Raw genomic sequence first — 13,463 nt, forward strand, 5'->3', positions numbered from 1 at the left:
TCGTGGTATTTCTGCATGGTAGGCAGAAAGGGTGATCCCTACATTCCAGAGGGTGTCGTTTTCTTCATTGTTTTCCTAAGGCAGAACCAAACGTGGCTGCACAGATGGTGAAAAAATCCTTTCCAAGATCCAATTTAGGCAAACGTAGCCATTCTTCCTGTGTGATGCCATAAAATGGTATTATGTTTGTAAATAAAATTATCTGTAGGAACAGGCCTGCACAACAAAGTACAGAAGAGAGTTCTGGTGCCATATGATGTTGGTGACTGATGTTGGGCTGGAGGGTGAGGAGAAAGCCCTAGCTCATGCTCATCAGGCACAGAGTCTTACAGAAGAGCTGGACCTGGGCACCATCTTGTGTAAAGGGAAAGTGCTGCCATTAGAAGCAGAGCAGGTGCTGCCTGGCATGGTTTATGGAAGTCCAGGGAAAGAGAGAAAAGCATTCCTCTCCCCAGTGGCTCAGAGGGTTGAGAAACCATGAGCACGGGGGAGGGTAGTCTAGTAAGTCAGAGTCCAGGATGCATTCGTTTATCTCTCCTTGTGAGGTATACTTTAACAATGATGTGTCCGATTGTTCATGCCTGTTTTTGATATCTGAAGCATTACCACATCCCAGAGTTCATAAAGTACTCTCTTGAAATGAAGGTAAATTCATATTTTTCCTTTGTGCCTGTATATATCTAAGTCTCAGACTAAAGTTTTGGCCACAAATTTCAATATTTAATTCAACCGCATGATTGTTTATCTAATTTTATCTAGAGCTTTGGGGATTAGTGCAAACTGATCTTCATTCCATATATTTAATTCTGTATTGCGGTATGAATGATAATTTAAAAAGTCAAAAGAGTCATCTTTTGCTGCAGGAGGCTTATATCGATGTTTTTTGCATAATAGAGGAAACGGTATATGGAATGGAAAAGAGAACAGTATGTCACCGTATGAATTCTTTTCATTGCTTACAGCTTTTTCAAATATTTTTTCCCTTATAACAATAATAGTTATAGAAATATAATAGACCATTTGAACCTTTTAACTAGAAATTAAGATTCTACATGATAATTCTGAACATAAATTATTGTGAGATGCAGATGATCATAAAACTGCTTCTTGCATTGTTTGATCTTTGGTTTTGTTGCTGGTTGACTTCTAAAGGCATTTTGCTTTCTGGCTAGGACATGTACCTAAATGAAATAAAATATCTTTCTCTTCTCCATAAAGAAGAAATATGTATTTGTGGCAATGGAAGATTTCAGCTAGGTTGTTTTGTAGTTATGAATCAATGCTTTTGTTTATATTTGTTTTACTGGTAAGAGAAATAGATGTGCAACATGTGGATTTTACCGGGGAGAGACTGTTGCTTTATTCTATGTCAAATGTTGACTTACATATTTGAGTTACTGCTAAAATTATAGAGTGAACTTCAAAAGTGAATGAGCTAGACTAGATTTAAGGGAGTATTGTGGGTAGTAAAGTAACTTTTTTAAGATTTGAGACAACTGAGGAATAAGTCATTGTTTAATTAGAAGTTCCAGAAGTACTTAACCAATGATGTAAAGATAAGCATCAAAATCAAATAAAGTTTGAAAGTTTAATGTGATGTATTTGTTTATAACAACATTATTAACATATATCTAAAGTCAAATACTGCCACATAAAAATGATTCAAATATATATGATTTTTTTCTGATGAATTTTCAGTAAAACTGGAATAAGGTCAATAATCTGATTTCCCATGTAGGGTAGTGTATTTAATCTCTAAATTTTAGAAGTAGCAGCCCTCCCTTGATCTCTAAGAATGTGATGTTGATAGTGACCTATTCTAATATACCATTATATAACCCTGTGCATCTCCAGATTATTTAAACTTGCTTCAAATTATGTATGTGTATATAGATAAGATTTCTGCCTATAAACAGCAGCTAAGGACACAAGTTTTGAAAATTTCTATGAAGTTATCAATAGTAAATTTGTCTCCCAATTCTTAATGAAGCTAAGTCTTCGTTACTTTAAGTAGATTCTTTATTAAATTTTCAGAATGTATTTATATTCGTTTATTTAAATGTCTATACTATCCTCTTTGAATGATGGAATATTATGGAAATTATTTTCCTTTGATTATATAGTAGATTAGTGAAAATATTGCACATTTGTGTGAGGTTTGGAGCCTTTTAAATTTGCTCTCTATGATGTTTTATATAAACTACTGCCTTTTCCTTCGTGCTTCTCAAATCATGTAACTTGTTACTTTTCTGGCGTAAATGTTGGTGAAGAGCGTGCTAATGCAGGTATGTGTGAATATAGTATTTTTTTAAAACTTAAAAATGAGTAAGTTTATTACTGCTGCTGTAAAATGATACTCCAGCCCTCACTGTGTACTTTACATTATGGGTACATCAGGCTCTTACATATGCATGAAGCTCTTGTGTAAGAATGTGGAATCTCTGTGTTCTTTCTTCCTGGCTTAGGAGGTGAAGTATCTTTGGAGGAAGATATCTGTTTACCTTACCTTTTCAAAGACCACTATTCAGTTTGGTTATTCAGCTGAACATATGTTGTGCATGTGCTATACAGTGTACACATGAAAGTAGATACTTAGGAAGACACTTAATTCTTCCCAGAATTTAAAAAATATTCTATTATCTTCAATAGGAATTTCATACCATTGCTAATATTTGTTTTTTCTCTTTTGGTTTTTCTATATTTTCTAATATACTTATAATATTTCTGCAATAAAGCAAAAAAAGTTTTTTCTTTTCCCCAGTACCAGGGATCAAACTCAGGAACTTGCACTTGCCAGTCAGGCATGGCACCACTAAGCTACATCCTGGCTCCTAAAAGTTATAAAACTATTGGTCAAATTCCTAATATAGAAGTAAAAACTTTTTCTATCAGATATTTTATAAGTATCTACTTATTGATATAGCTTATACTCAATAACTAGTTAAATAATAATTATATAGCTGATACCATGTGTATCCACTTTAATTATTGCACAAAATTATTGCAAGGCCTGTTGATCTGTCATACTCTGTCTTAGGATATGATCCTGACAACAACAGTTCAGTTGTAGAGAACTGGCTCCCTGGTGTCACAAAAAGAACCAATGTAATTAAATTTTCTGGTGAATTAATAACTGGAAAAAAAGCCAAAACAAGACTTAAGAAGGTGGCATATTTGAAATGTCTATATTTGACAAATTAATATTTATATACATACACAGAAGACTATGAAATATAATTGTACTTTTTACAAACTCTGATAAGACTAATGGAAATTGTTATTTCCTTGTTCTCATGGGTATGGTATAATCTCGTAATGGGACCCAAGTTCTGTCTGTAAGATAGATATTTGACTTCTTTCAGTCCCATCGGTGTTTCTTGGTGCTTATATACACTCTCATGTCAACAGTTCAAATGTGAGGCTGTTGTTAATATGTGACTCGGCAACATGGGCCTGGGGAATGGCTGGGACAAGACTCTGAATTACCACCGTGAGGGATTGCTTGCTGTGGTATCTTTCACAGGAAAGTGAAAGGCCAGGGGATCTGCTTAACTGGCTGCCATTTCCTAGGCAGTGACTTGGACTAAGACTTGATCCTGCATCTCTTCCAGGCCGGGGTCATTTAGTCAGTCTCTGGGTCTGAAATCATTTTTCTCTCTTTTCTTGGCCTCTTCCCAAAAGAACTGCAATAGCCATTCCCCTGTAACTACTGCATGCAGTGACTTCAGCCTGAGAGGTGTTTAAAAGCTTTGAAGGGAAATGGGTCCTGTGGCATGTGGTAATCACAGGCTTTGGATAAACGAGTTAGCAGGTAGTACAGCCCACCTGAGACCCGAGAGAAACTAGGCTCACCCGTGCCATACAGGCTCTCATTCTGGGCATTTGAAGGTCAAGGACTAAGGAAATCAGTGAGGCATAACTTAACCTGACAGCATGGATGGACAGAGTATGAAGACAGTTGCTGACAGCAGACTGATCTTGGGGCGGGAGTTGGTGGGGAAACTAGGTTCTAAGCAGCCTTTATTTGATGAGAACAACAGAAGGCAAAATCTTCAGAAACACATTTTTTGTTCATCAGAACCAGACAACAAAAGCCCTCTAGCACCTTTACTGGGCAGGATGTGGAGTCACACGGGACACTGTGTGCTGTCTCTGTTATGGGTTCTATCTAGATGCCCACCCCTCAAGCCTTGTGATCATAGGTGGCACTTTTGGGAGATGACTGGATTAGTGGATTAGTTAAGATTGGTCACTGGGGCCATTGCCTGGAAAGCTGTATCTCCCCGCCTTGACCACTCTCTATTTCCAACCCCCGTGCCATGAGCTATTTCTTCTCTGCCATGTGATCCTGCCCTGGAGCCAGCTGACTATGAGCTGAAACTTCTATAAACTGTGAGCCAAAATAAACTTTTCCTTCTTAGAGTTGTGGGTGTCAGGTATTGTCTCAGTGATAGAGAAGTAACTAAAACAATCTCCTTCTTTCTCTGTTTTCCCATGATTCCACAGCTGCCACTTCCTCTTAATTTTCTCCATTTTCCTCTTCCTTCCCTTTCTCTTTGTCTACCTTCTCTTCCTGTCATTGTCTGCTTCCTCTCTTGTTCCTTCTCCTCCTTCTTCCCCCTTTTCTTCTCACTCTTTCTCCTTTCTTCTTTATATCTTCAGGAAATGACTCCATTTTCCTGAATGGCTCTGCCTCCTCCTCCTCCTCCTCCCTACCTCATCCTGCTCTTTTTTTCTACCTTCTTCTCCTACTTCTTCTGTGCCCACTTCCATCTTTCATCCCCAGGAATCGGCTCTAGGCTAGCTTGATTGACTGGAAAAATGTTTCTCAGTTTATTTTTATTACTAAACCCTAAAGAGAAAAATTAAGTTAAATTTAAATTCTAATGAAAGAAGAGGAGCTAAATACTAAATAATAAGGTGGAATAAGATATTGTCAGGCAGAATAGAAGTAAAAGGGCCACAAATGGTTGTAATATTTGTTTGCTCACCCCTCTCCCTAGAACCAATAAATGGCACAGAGGTAAGGAGATGACCATGTGCCCCTGCCTCATCCCTCCACACATCTGCATGACCATCAGCATTGGTGTGGTGCACTATAGCACTAAGCGAGCTTGAGAAGGGACCAGGAGACCTCTGTCATCCCTGGATCCATGGAGGGTCTGGTGGTGGCAGAGGTACAGAGTCTGAACCTGGACCCCTCTCTCCCTGGAGAGCCAGGGGTCAAAGTCACCAGCTTTCCACACTTGGGTTGCCCTGCTGATGATAACTCCTTAAGAACCACACTCTGTCTTCCAACTAGAGTGTGAGCCTTTGAAGCCATGGAAATATTACAGAAAAATAAATCAGAATGAAATAAAAATGCCTGTGAGCTGACCAAGGAGGAAGAATGCATAACTCTCTAGTTCTTCTCTAGGGTTGGCAGTGGGCTAACCGGCATGCCAATCTTAATGTTTCGGCGTGGATTGTTAGCCTCTCTCCTTTCTTCTCCTTTCCCTCTTCATCCAAGCTGCACCGATTAAGCTGTTTGTGCTCCTCTGGTAACTGCAGAAGTTCAGGGTGCTAACAGCAATGAAATTTAAAAGAACTTGGCTAGTCTGTGGAGGTTGAGCTTGGAGATTTATTTTTTCCTTTTTAAAAATATATCATCCATGCAGATGGAGAGGCCAAAAGCATGGAAGAAATTAGGCATAGAAGAAAAATAGATAAGTTTCAAAACAAGATACAGCCAGTCCTGATTTTCAAGCAGCTTTCTATTTCTTTTGAAAAATTACTGGTTCCCACTAATATCAAGGGAAAACATTCAGATTTATTTCAAACTTGATTATTAAACCTCAGTAAGTAATTATCATTTTCAAAGTAAAGAAAAAAAACTGAGGAGATTTTTCTACATTACTTAATGTTATCACAAACCAAAGTACATTGACAGTGTTTAAATATTCTGGCTTTGAAAATCCTTGTACACTGCTTTGGCTAATAACAGATTTGTTTTCTTTATTTCAAGTGAGAGACTTTGTGAAGTGAATGATCTTCTATTTTAGGTAAGCCTAAGTATTATGAAGGAATGGTCACAATATTTAATACTCTTCATTTTGGTAGATGCTAGAAGGGTTTGAATATTGTTTTTGAGTAAGTGTTGTTATCTGAGTCCTATCTCCAATTAAAAAAGGAGGAAGAAAAATAAATACATTGTAAATGTTAAGAGTTTGTAAGAAAATTCTCATGGTACATGTGCCTTGACCTCTGATAGCTTCTTCATATTGTTTATTTTTTTCCCAGTTGAACTTTGCTCTTGAATGAAACTGCTTTGGTTTTTCTAGAATGTGATTGTTTCATCTACATTTATTTATATTGTTACCATGTGGCTCCCCCCCCACAACATGTTAGAATCCAGGTCATCCTTTATAAGGACTGATATATTAATATGTAATATATATTGATATACTGATACTGACCCTGTTGATCAGCACCATGATGTGGTGCAGATGTGACAGCTGGTTACATTGAAACTAAACATGGAAAGATACTGTCTTAAATGTTATTGATATTTCCCCTTAGTTTAGTCACTTTTATATTTTACTGAAATATTTGGCATATAGCAGAAAGTGAAATATCTTCCCTGAGGACCTGTTAATATGATTATTATTGCACTAGTTTTTTTATTGAATGTTACATATTATATATAAAATAATGAATATTTTATCAAGTGTTAAATATTGCATAAATTGAATCATCAAAAATAAAAAGTTTTGGATATCTTATTTATTTTTAATTCTTCTATCTTTCTATCTTTTTGCACAAAAGAGGCAGCCCATTGGAAACATATATACTAATTGATTGAATAAAATAACAGCAAAAAATCCAAAGCAAAAAATAGAACTGGCTGAAATATATTTTGAATTGCCATAGTAACACCAGGGAATGCTTAATTTTCTGTAAAATGTTTTAAATGATTTCAATTAAAAATGACAATCTTACAATTTTTAAATGGAGTTCAAAATTCATAAACAATATTTGTATTCATGATTAGGAAAACTGACTTCTGTGACCCTAGTGAACATTGTTAACTGACCCAAAATAAGAACTGTTCTTAACACAAAGACCTGTCTATGTACCCATTTGAATTGACCATTCTGATAAAGGAAGATATTTTCAAAATAATTAACAAAGTTGATTCTAAAAAAATTAGTTGAATAAAATTAATTGAATAAGTTAAGAATTAGTTGAATAAAATATTCTGTTGTAATCAAAATGTAGCTACATGGAAAAAGATAGCTGCTAAGATATAATTCATAAAGTAACCATAGGTTACAAAATAAAGTTTTCTTTTGGGTGCTGACTTAGCAATGGTGATTTTATCATATTTGAAAATCCCAGAGTTCTATGATATCTAATGATCTATAGTGTGCTGAGGAGCTGGGGAATTAGCTCAGTGGTTCTGGCGCTTGCCTGGCAAGCGCAAGGTCCCGAGTTCGATCCCCGGTACCAAAAAATAAAAATATTTATAGTGTGCTGAGGCATAATTCTGAATTATGTGTAATGTGAACATGGTCTGTAGAAGTTAATGACTTTGATAGTGAGTGAGCTTAGCTGGCAACCCAACATTGTCAGCTTAATCAAATTATTTTTTCCCTAATGGTTGCATATACTGTCATTAAATGTTACTATATTTTTAATAGGAGATCATATGTAATAGTAGATATTTATAAAGCTGTCATATCTCACTTCAGCTGTCCTAAGTATTCTAAAAGGTCATAGGAGCTCTTAAAGGAATATTCAGCCTGGCAATTATTTTTGCTCAACAGTAGCCTAGATTAAAGCCCTTCCTTACATCTGTAGTGGGACAGAGAAGAATGAAAGGTCTCCAAGCCATGACAGCAAGAATGTTCCACATAGCGTGTAGACATTGGAGGCAAGGCACACGTTTTGTATCTATCAGCAACATCCAGCCCCTATCCTTCCCTCCTCCCTTCTTAGACTACCATGGATGGTCATTTTATAATTTAAAATCAGAATTTTGAAGAACTTAAAGAGACTGATACTCCCTTGCAATTGCTACTCTACTTGTGTTAGATTTTCATCACTGTGACAAAATACTTGACATATTTAACATAAAATGAGGAAAGATTCATTTTGCTTTACAGTTTCAGAGGTTTCAGTCCATGGACAGGTGGCTCCATTGCTATGGACCTTGGTTTGGCAGAGCATCAGGGCAGAGAGTGCACAGTGGAGCAGAGCCACTCACCTCATGTAGCCTGAAAGCAGGGAGTCTGGGCTAGTGAGCACCCTCCTTCTACTTTTGTTCCATCTGGGCCCACAGCCTACTGGACGGTGCCACCACATTCAGGGTTGGTCTCTCCCTCAGTTTGCTGTCCCACATGCCAGTCATCGATGGAAGCATCTGTAGACACACTCAGAACTGTGTTTAATTAATTTATTTCCTAGGTATTTCTCAATACAATTAACTTGACAATTAAGATTAACCATTACACTAGCCTTAACCTTAACCCAGAAATAACCAATTTTGAATAAAGCAGCTAGACATGGACCTACAGAGAACAGAGAAGTGTAGTACCTGACTCAGAGAAATAATGGAAAAGTAGAAAAAGATGATGTTTGCTTTCATCTCTAAGGTTTTTCCAGGAGGAATTAAAAAGTAACACCAGAACCATATCATACTTAGTACTTATATACATATTATTTATTTTTGGCTATGTCTATATCTAAGTTTAATGCATAAAGCATATAGAATTTTTCATCTTTAAATCACCATTAGTGTCTTTATGAATCTTAAGTAAAAGAACTCCTCTATAAAAGAGTTACATGCTAAGAAACTTATTTAAACTCAGATACTGCAAGTAGAGAGATCCAACTGATGTTTGTATTTAAGTTTCTGTGTCTCAGGAAAGGAAACCAGGTGGCAGCAGCCCTCAGTGAATGGTACCTGAACTGTGCGCTTGTGTGTGTGTGTGCGTGTGTGTGTGTGTGTGTATTACACACTGCTGCCTCCCCATTAGAACATGTTATATTATGTACTTGCAGAAAAATATAATGAACTTCTACATACATTTGGTTATTTGGTGTAAATGGAACTTTGTCATTCAAGTAAGACAGCCCATTCAGAATATAAATTCTTCTGATAATTTGATCAGGTATGAAAATCCATGGGAAGTGTGCTAATGGTCCAAGAATAGAAGGAAGATGTATTTTTATCATTCTATCAGGATTTTGTTTCAGGACACTAGAGGTCATTGCCACCCTGACTGTCATATTTTAACTTCCCTCTCATTGAGTCACTCCTGACTCAACCACAAGTGTTAAATACCACTTTAAATAGATGCCTCAAGCCTATGCCCCAGCAGTGCCAAGGACAGCCAAGTGATCCCAGCACAGCTCTGGTAGGGGGTTGCTTGGATGCAGCATCCTTCACTGCAGTGAACCTCAGGTTATATAACCAAGTGGAAGAACTTGTGGCCTTCAAGTCATCGTTTTAGCTCTAATCAATATAAAACCTAGAGTACAATTTTGAGTATTGAACTACAGTTGTCTTACTGGCATTGTCTAAGTTAGGTAGTCAACTAAGTGGATTTTTCAAATACAGATTTCTGTTTAACATTCAAATGTTAGTTTATATCCTAGAGTTACATCTGCCTCTGGCAACATTTTGTATGGGATTACCTAAATTGCACATTGGTGTCATAACATGTAGTTTCAACTAGAATTTGGTTGAATTGAAAAATAAATCAGTGCCACTATCTATGATATACAGCAATAGATTTGTGCTATGACGTGTTACATGTGTTTCATTTGTGCAGTGGAAAAGTTCACTTTGGGAAACTAGCAGAGACCCTGGATAATAAATATCCTTGAGTTGAGCAACCTGTTTAACTTCAGTGAAGATTTTAGTTTAGAAGCAGAAAAACATGGGTAGGCAGTTTTGTTTTTTAAAAAGGTGATAATTTGCTATACTGCAGATGGAATGAAGTACATATGCAATAAAAGAAAATATGAAGTAGTAGACTAGAATCTAGGATAACATGAATTTGCCATTTCATATTTGCATTTTCAAAAGCTAGCACATTTTATTACATTTCTTAAATTCTGCAGATGTGAAAATTATTGTATTATATGAGTGAAGTAATGACATTACAAGTAATATTAAATTTCAAAGCAAAAATCCATTTTAAGCATTGGTCTTTATTTTTCAATCTAGTTCATATGCTGTTATAAATATTTTAAATCATGTAAAATGTTTACAAACACATGCACATGGACACATACACTTAAGTTTTATGTACAGAGTAGCAGACTTTCAGTAGGCCTAATTTAACAATATATCAGGTACAATTATTTGCTTAAAAAAAGGAAATGTTCTATTATGATGAAAGCATTGTCTTGGATTCTGAGTTTACCTGTTTTTGTAATTTAGAAGATGCCAAAGCCTTGGTAAACTTTTCTTTTCTGTGCATATTGCTGCATATATAAAAATCAGTGAGTCTGAAGATTGTATGACAAGCCTCTGCTCTTTATCAGACTTTCAGCCCTCCCTGGACTGGGGTGATCTCTTGGTGTTCTTTCACTGCAGAAGAGGTTGTTCAAGGCACCATATGCCACTCATGATTACTTGGAAAATATTGAGATGTCTTTCTCATTGCAGCTCAAATAAGGAAATTTCTTTATTACTTCCTTCAAGCTTTTATTTTCTCTCTGCCTGAGGAGACACAGCACATCTATATTTCTTCTCTGCCTACCTCAACTCTTTCACATAGGTCAAGCCTTCAGTAGAAACTCCAAAACAATATCCTGTCCTGCCCACTCCACATACAGCCCCACTTAGCTGAGCCTTGAAAGATCCCAGGACTGTTTGATTATACTTTATTGAGCAATTATTCATTCTCCATTTAATTTCTTCAGCTCCAGTTAGATGTGACATTTATGTTTAGTCTGTTCCTAAATCTTTTTGTGGGATGATGCCTCATTAAGTATCAATGACATTGAATATAGTGAAGATTCTAAATTAAAGAAGCTAGATAACACCCCCCCCATCTGGATTTTATTTTGTCCTTAACTACAAAGAAGTTTTTTAAAATCCTAAGACATCAGGGGCTGAGAACAGGTGGAGTTTTCTCTCCTTGACTCTTTGAAACCGGCACCTAAACAATTCTCTTCTTTTTCCTTTAAGAGGAAGAGATACTTCACTCACCCTGTACTTTCCCTTCATCCTTGAACTCTGTACAAATTAAGTTGGGTTTGCTTTCAACTCCTGTGTAGCTGCCGTTCTACTCAACCTTCCATTGTGATCAGAAGTTTAATCAGAGGGGTAGAGACTGTGGTTATTTCATACCAAAAAGTAACAGATGCTTTTCACAAAGGCATATTAGCTTCTGGTTTGGTTTTTTTTTTTAATCTTTATTGGTACATTTTAGGTATACAATACATTTACATTTATCACTGGGTGCTTGTACCTGTACATGATGTATCTTGGTTCTTATTTTTTCCCCCATTACCTGTGCGCCCTTCACCCCCTCCACCCTTCCCTATTTACATAGACTTTGTTTCCTTTTTTTTTCTCTCTCTCATAATTTTTCCTTTTGGAAACAGCCCAAGTGCCCATCAACTGGAAACTGGATAAAGAAGATGTGGGTTTTTTATAAAATGGAGTACTACTCAGCCATAAAGAACGAGAAACTAGAGTCATTTATAGCTAAATGGATGCATGTTGAGGCCATACTCTTAAGTGAAATAAATAGGACACACGTGTAAATACCGAATAGTTTCTCTAGTGTGAGTGTAAATAAGGATGAAAATGATTAAAATGAATGACTGATAATTTGAAATAGGAATAGCTTCTGTTTTTAATGTCTTCTGTGAGATATAGATACAACTTCCTGCTTCAGGTCATAGTAGCCTTGCAGCAATTACTCTGTCTTCTTACTCTGAGGATAGTTTCTGTCTCACAACCTGAGGAAGTGAACCTTGTTCCCTGCAGTCCAGGGTAATGAAGTGAAGGCCATGTTCTCTTGTTCCCTCAATAATCAGTATTATCTTCAGGAAAGAGCAGGAAGGAAGGAATTTATATAGAGCACCTGCTGTGTGCCATACCTGGAGATTGGGGATTTTTCATGTTGACGTTTGACATCAGAATAGGCAAATGTTTTCTGTGAAGGGCTAGATAGTCAACATTTGCAGCTCTCTGGCTGTGAGGTCTCTGTTGTGACTACTCAGTTCTGCCACTGTTGTGAGAAAGCAGCCATAGACAATATGTAAACAAATGGGCATCATGGGTGCCAATAAAACTTGACAAGCTGGCTAGATTTGCCCCTGGGTCATGTTTTGCCAACTGCTACTTTATGTCAGCACTATGAGAAGATATCACATATCCCATTATAGAGACTAGAGATGTGAAACTCAAAAATAGCAAATTCATGTTGTTGTAGTCAGGGTTTGCAAGGGAAATAGATTTAACACAGGACACATAATTTATAGGATTACTTTATAATATTCACCTAAAAAGTCAAATGAAGAGAGATCTAACTGTACACTAGAGACCCAAAGAATGCAGCCAAGGGCCTGGGTCCCACAGCAATGTCCCACACAAGTCCAGTTAAAGGCCTAAAGTCCTAGGTAATGTCCTCCCCTCCATGAGACCAGCCAGTGGCCTGGAGCCCACAACAGTGTCTCATGCTTGTCTGTATGTAGGATCTGCACTCGGAAGGCCCAAAGGCTGGTGGTGGAAGCTAGAAAACCTGTGCTGGTGGGTGAAGTATTTGTGGCACCAGGCTGAAGGATCTATACTGGAGCCAGAAAGATGCTCACAATGAAGATCAGAGCTCCCCTGAGGTAACAGCCATTCCCAGCAACAGAAAAGACCTGAGCACCTCCTCTGATGAAAACACCCAAGTTCACATCAGGAAAACCAACCGCAGCAAGCTTCTCCTAGAAAATGAACGGCCCTCAATCTTCCCCTCCAGTTCTCTTTTAATGCCATTAGCAACAGTCCTCAGGTGGGTCTTCCACGCTCAAACCATGCTGATTCAGTTCAGCAGGGCGTTCCAAGTTGAACATTAGTTAATCCACCACACATGTCTAACATCCCATACTAAATAGGTTATCAGCATTCATGTCCATCACCCACCCAAAGCCTGGTTTCCTCACAGTGCTTCTTTCTGTTCAGTTGTATTTTTCATCCCTTTCTTGTCATTGTCCAGTATCTTTGTCACTCCCCGATATCACTGAAAACATTAGTTCATGATTTAAAATTGTCTAGCCACTGTACCCCCTTGCTGTGCTGCAGTGCCCTACTCTCAGTGCTCCCCATGGATGAAACTGCTATACCTCTTGAACTCTGATTACACCACTGTGCCTTCCATGCCCTGCTAAATCATGCTTTGTCCCTACTGCATGCTCTTTTGCCTTTACTTGTCCCATTCATTTTCAGTGGGGACCACTGGAAGACACTACTG

At 37.4% G+C, this 13,463-nt stretch overlaps 1 protein-coding gene and 1 pseudogene across 2 annotated transcripts in view; both read left to right on the forward strand.

The window, feature by feature from the left end:
- Positions 1 to 13,463, forward strand: part of Kcnb2 (potassium voltage-gated channel subfamily B member 2) — a 443,261-nt gene that overhangs the window by 27,939 nt on the left and 401,859 nt on the right. The window lies entirely within an intron of this gene.
- The window catches only part of LOC147824149 (phosphatidylinositol N-acetylglucosaminyltransferase subunit C-like), a 47,748-nt pseudogene continuing 34,285 nt past the window's right edge, over positions 1 to 13,463 (forward strand). The window contains exon 1 of the transcript XR_015442732.1: positions 1 to 13,463. This exon is cut by the window's right edge and continues 34,285 nt beyond it. The product of XR_015442732.1 is annotated as a phosphatidylinositol N-acetylglucosaminyltransferase subunit C-like (transcript).

This window comes from Heterocephalus glaber, unplaced genomic scaffold (assembly GCF_053883595.1).
Source record: "Heterocephalus glaber isolate CG9 unplaced genomic scaffold, H.glaber_assembly_v1.0 deba00001553, whole genome shotgun sequence".
In the NCBI taxonomy this organism is placed as follows: domain Eukaryota; kingdom Metazoa; phylum Chordata; class Mammalia; order Rodentia; family Bathyergidae; genus Heterocephalus; species Heterocephalus glaber.